The sequence below is a fragment of the Hesperophylax consimilis genome, chromosome 13, assembly GCF_061612785.1.
Source record: "Hesperophylax consimilis isolate HC1 chromosome 13, BYU_Hcon_1.0, whole genome shotgun sequence".
Classification (NCBI taxonomy): Eukaryota; Metazoa; Arthropoda; class Insecta; order Trichoptera; family Limnephilidae; genus Hesperophylax; species Hesperophylax consimilis.
This window is the reverse complement of record NC_142848.1, coordinates 911,708-918,063: the sequence shown is the minus strand read 5'-3', so window position 1 is coordinate 918,063 and position 6,356 is coordinate 911,708.

The window sequence follows — 6,356 nt, the reverse complement described above, 5'->3', positions numbered from 1 at the left end:
TAAATTTTATATTATTAAGGTTGTGAATTCAATTTCTCGCTCATGTTAGGGTGTTAAAATTAATATTAATTTAATTACCTGGTATTTCGTTTATTAGGAACCTATTATGAAATGACTATCGATTTTTAAATTTTTCTATTATATAGGAATAATTGCCGTTTGTACCTTACACGGAGATAAATGAGTATGGTTCATGTATTGAAATTCTGTTAAAATTGTTATGTCAGGCCATTTCCCAACAAACTATTAGTATACTAAAGATATATTGGAATACGTGTTCATGCACATACGTTTATCCTAGTAAATATAATTATGAAATGAGAAAATATTAGAATTTTTATGGATAGTTTTCTCCGTGTAGAAACCAAATTTAATTGATTTTGGAGTAGAGTAAAAAACATTAAACTTTTACGTGAAAAAAATTCAATATTCAAAATAATAGAAGGGTACGTAAGATATGATGTATTAATGTGGACGAAGCGAGGAGTGCGTGATGAGACAGAGGCGTGAAGTCATCCAATAATATTATCTGCCAAGGAATGATTTTTTTTTATGAAATAAACCTAGAGAAATAGACGGCACTTTTTTAAGTCAACGGAATCAAGGGAAAAAATATATGAAATAAATATTACTGAATGTGAAACACCATCAGAAGCATTCAAATCCAAATGATTCATTATCTAACTTCTTAGCGAAAACTGGCTACGTCCGTAGATAATAAGATGGTAAATCAATTAATAATAATAATAATGTTTTTTATTGTCATCCTTTTTTGTAACAAATACAGGTAATGATATCCTTACTAGGATCTCCCGTGCTAAAAATTTATTCACCAAAATAAATTTGGTGTTTTTCCTACTGCCTACCCCAATTAAAATCTCTGTGCACGCCACTGCCGCAGACAGTATATTGGAATAAATGTAAATTATAAATATTTGTAAATTATATACAAAATAAACAACATTTATTCTGTCATCAAAACCTATTAAAACATACTGCTCATTCACTTTGTCCTAGAAAAAACACTGTAATGTTTGGACAGTAGAAAGCAAACCTTGCCTAGAAAAATACGATGACGGCTAGTAGCGCATGACAGAAAACGGCGCAGTGGGACTGTCACAAAAATGTTATAATGGCAGTATTTGCAAATATCTAAACGGTATTTCATTCGTGTGAGAGTCGCGGGAGTGTGCGGGTGCAGTGACGTGTCCCATAAACCGGGACGTGGCTCCGGCTGAGCGCGGGATGCATTTCAAATATTCAAACCGCATTGGCGGGAATGCGTTCCAATATTTAAATCCAGACTTCCCGGGGCCACTACGGGGACACGGGATGGTGATGGGGAATGTGGGAAATTGTTTCCTGCAACTTTTATAAAGACTTTCCTACTCCGGGATATGGACTCCTAGGAGTTTTGCAAGTTCGTGAAATCATCTTGTGGTGAACGAATGATATTGTGTTTAAATCCTAGATCACACGATTTTTCCAAACGTGCGCTTGTCTGAAATCTAGACACATCAGTTCCAATTGAGATAATAAGAAATTCAAAATTTCGGCTGTGTGTCTGTGATTTTAAATCTGGTTCAATGAACTCGGATTAGTTTTAAATTTCTTATTATCTCAATTGGAACTGATGTGTCTAGATTTCAGACAAGCGACAAAAAATCTACTTTTAATATAATACATTTTTACCAGAAAATTATTTTAATTCTTTATTTGAAATGTATATTTCTTTTGCTTGAATTTATTATAGTTAAAACGAATGTCAGATTTCGTGTTTTTTCAAGGTTCTGCGCTTTTAAGCAAACATACAGTAATAATCCATTTTAAATTTTTTTTATGTGAATGCCTGGAGCCACTGAGGCTATGGCATCCCCAATTGAGGTATGTTGTGAGGCTGAAGCTAGTAGGGAGGGGAAAGAGATGAGAAAGGGAAAGTTAGGGAAGTACCTGGTTATTCAGTATGAATTTTACTTATTCGAAAATCTTATCCAAATTTCTTCTGTATAATGCAACATTTTCATGATATTTTTATAAAAGTTCTATTGGCTGGGCTAGAATTTTAAATTATTGTGCTAAATTAGTGTAATAACACGAACTCAAACAGGGCACGTACAAAAGTTGGTAACTTGTACAGTGCACGGTTTCCAGATATGTGAGCACAACACGCTGCGGACTACCTATATACTATATGTGTAATGTGTATGGTATGGGCCGTAGACCGTGGGGCACATTTCCATCGAGCACCACTTTTGAACTGCGGGCAAACAAATTTCAAATCGTGGTTTTATTACCCCTTGTCGTGACCACGAATGCAATTATAACTTGCTCTCGCAGTAAGTGTCGATGAATCAGAAGTTTTGATCATTGCACATTCTATTCTGGCTATTTTGCCCGAGGCATGTGTTGTATTTTTAAGAGTGGGTTATAGGGCAGAATGGTGATTTGCTGGAAAACGGCTCTCTAAAACGGCTTAATACTACCTTTCGTATGTCATTCTCAGACTTCATATTCTTTGTTACCAATTAATGGACTATTATTTTTCAGTCTGTCTATTTTTTTGTAGTTGTTTTAGGCATTCGACCATAAAAAATAAAAACATTGATACACCATACAACCCACTTTTAAAACTTGGATCTATGATTATCGTGTAATAACGGCTTAACACAATATTTTTAATTTAAAATATTTATTTATTTATTTATATATTTATTTTTTCATGTTCTCTATGAAACGGTTATACACCAATATATCATAGAGAAGATTACATATTAAAAGGTTTACACAGGCAGTTTTACTATTTTGTCACATGTGTTATAAGATAGTTACTGAATTGTCTGTAGGTGACATTGAAAATGTCGATGGCTAATGCAGAATCGTTAAGCAGTTGAGTCGCTCTGTTTATTGGCGCATCCTGATAGGTAGAAGTCCTCGCTTTCGGAGCATATAAGAGTGCATGGGATCTCCCTCGAGTATAATTGTTAGGGACATAAAAGTTAACCTCTTTCATCATAGGCGGATTGTGTATTGTACCAGAGATTAACTTAAAAAAGTGTTTGCCTAAAAATATTTTTCTGCGGGCTTCTAATGTATTGAAATCGAGCATTCCTGTTAAGAACAAGGATGGATACAGGAATGGATAGTATGTATATTCCCTCATATACAGGTAACGCATAAACTTTTTTTGTACTTTTTCTATTTCTAAGATATGGTTTTGTTCAGAAGGGGCCCAAATAATGGAGCTGTATTCCAGGATGCTGCGGACAAGTGCTTCATATGTTCTCCGTATTGCAATTCCATTAGTAAATGATCTCGCATTACGAAGAACAAATCCAAGCATTTTGTTGGCGCAGGAGACAATGTCATATATGTGGGATGTATATAATATGTATATAATACACACATCTGTAGAAGTACGGCCTCTTATTATCGTTATGCTATCTGTGGATATTAACAATTAAATAAATACTTCATCTTGCACCAAATTTTCAACACATTTCACAGTTTTTTACTTATTCCGGGATGGAAGCCCCCGGTGATGGCGGTGAAACTATAGGCTCCCTGTTTTACGGCGAATATATTTCGAAAATGCCATCAAAATGTTTCATTAATGGGTCTAAACGTAGAATACCGACTCACTTAAAAAATTGCTATAATCTAAGGAAGCTACAAAAACAGTAAGTACTCACAAATTCTCGTTTTTCGTGTAAATTTGACGTATTGTATTTTTTCAAGTGTCATATTTTTTAAAAGGCGTAAAATACAACATTTAATATGCGTTCCTTTTCCTAACGGTTAGCACTAACGTCATGTTGTTTACTGGCGGCATCTTTATGCAAGTGTGTGTGAGAGAATTCATTGTCTTTACGCGCTCTGACTAAGTGGGAGAGTGAACGTTTTTTCATAGAGCACGTTTGGTAATTAAACCAAAAATTACCATCTCACGCCAGATCATTTGTTGGTTTGGTAAAATCGGACGTTTTAAGTGAAAACAAGTCAAGTTTTTCACTGTTCCTACCTTACATGGTTTGGGGTATTAACACGTTGAACGCCATTGTGGAAATGAAGAAACATTACAATTTTAAATTTGAAAAAAAAATACTCAGATGGCATCGGCGACCATCAAAACGTATTGCTTTTTTTTTTTATCAAAATTTTCCATGAAAATTAAGAAAATTAACTGCGGTCACCGGTGACCGTCATGGCACTATGGGAGAAAAATGACGATTTTCGTTATGAGGAGTAAACAAGTTTATTACCGTTTTTTATTTTTATCTTTAGATTAAACAGATAAAAAAATCTTTTTAAGGAAATTAACAATACCATCGCTTTTCTGCGTATAAACACGTAACCATTCACACGTTGTCAAATCAAAGATATTCTATCTATGTGTTGTGTTGTAAAGTTCTAAACAATAATATTATTTTTCTCTTTGTAGATCAATATTATGATTTATTCATGGCAGCCGGAAAAAATACTCCAAACAAGGTATCCTTCAAGTAACGAATAAATGAAAAAAGATTATTGTTTAGTTTTACTAAATAACACAGAATAATTTAACAAATATATAAATAAAAAAATAAAATTTCTTTTATTTCTCGAGGTCAATTTATAATGATGTTATTAATATGTATAGATATTCTATCAAATATAAAATTAAGAAATTTACCAAATAAATCCACCTTCGATTTTCTCGAAAACGAAAGCTCAAATAAAAAAAGTCATAACCAAAAATTGACAATAAATAAAAGGTTATTCACAAGTTATCCCTTTATAGGACAACTTTTTTTAATCGATACGTCCTTAATGGTTTTATTTATGTATTCTATATTCATTTTGATGAACAGAAAAAAACTTTTTTTTGCTTAGCTTTTTTGAAATTTTCGATTTTCCAGCGGGTTTTTTTCTGACCGGTATTCATTTAAAAAAATGATATTAAATTATTGTTTTCATTACAAAACGACAGGTTGGTAAGGAAAAATGTACTTTTATTTATTTGCGTTACAGGAGAATAACTGCTTTGATAATTTTATAGAGAAACTGACCAGGACGCGATTTTCGTCGATTCAAGACCTCTGTGCGTTACCTCAGAATGATTACAACCCAAGGGCTTATAACTTGTAAACATAAAGAAATATAAACCTTAATGTTTCAGGTCTCAAAACTATCCGTTTTTAGCTTATGACCTGTAAAACTATCTATTATTGATGGCAATTAAAGCGTAGGGAGTGTGGCGAACCCATCGCTCAGGGAGTGGAAACACGACCTGCAATAGCCATCCCAAGCTAAGGTGTGAGATACCGTGCTCAGGGCTGAATGACACTGGGGAACAGTGTCACGAACGGTTCCTCCGAGACACAAGGTCGCATCTCGGAGTATACAGACCTTACCCCAGCATTCGGGGCTCTGCTGGGGTGGACCTTTTATTTCCCTAGATACTCGTGGGACCAAATATGGACTGTAAAAACAAAAACCAAAACAACACTGACGAGGGACCTTTAAGGAACCTAGGGGGAGTGGAAGGAGGAGTTGAGGCCGCCTCGGTGGACTCATCCCTCTTGGGGCCTTTGAGGAACCAAGAGGAAGTGGAGAGGAGAGATGGGACCACCCTGGTGGACTCTTCCCTTGAGGGGCCCTCTGGGAACCATAAAGAAGGACCTCCGACGGACGCAACACGGCGGGATCCCCCAGGGGATCCAGACGTGGAAATGCAGGGACCATCAGGGGACCTGGAAAATAACTTCTTTAAGAACCCCCGACTCCAACTGGGGCCCTCGGGGAACCAGCGGAGAGGGGGGGACTTAAAGAAGAGACTCACTCCAACAACCATCGCTGAGGAAGACAAGGTAAAGTCCCTGTCAGACGATGTGAAAAAAATTCACATCAGTGGGAAGAAACTCAGTGGGGCTGCGAGGAGAAAACTCAAAAGAGAGAAGCAGGGGCGGAAGGAAGGAAACCGGGAACAACCAGCGACTGTAAAAGTCCGCTGGGGACAACCAGGGACCTCGAAGGCCGGAACCAGGCAAGGCAAACCAGGGACAGACCGGAAGCTAACGGGGACCGCAGAAGGTAACCGGGAGCAACCTGGAACGCCCGGGGAAAAGAAGGCTGGGAAGAGGAGAAGAACCTCACCAGAACCTAAACCCTTGGGGCTTTCACCGGGAAATTCCAGGAAAAAGCCCCGAGGAATTCTCACCTCTGCTACCTATGCGGAAGCCGCTGGAAATAAAATTCGAGTGGCTGTAGTACATAGGAGCAGAGAGGAAGAATTTACAAAAGAGCAGGAGGCCCTCGTGAGTGAGGCGGCCGCGGATCTGATTTTGAGCATCCCAAAGGGGCAGTTCAAACCCAGATTC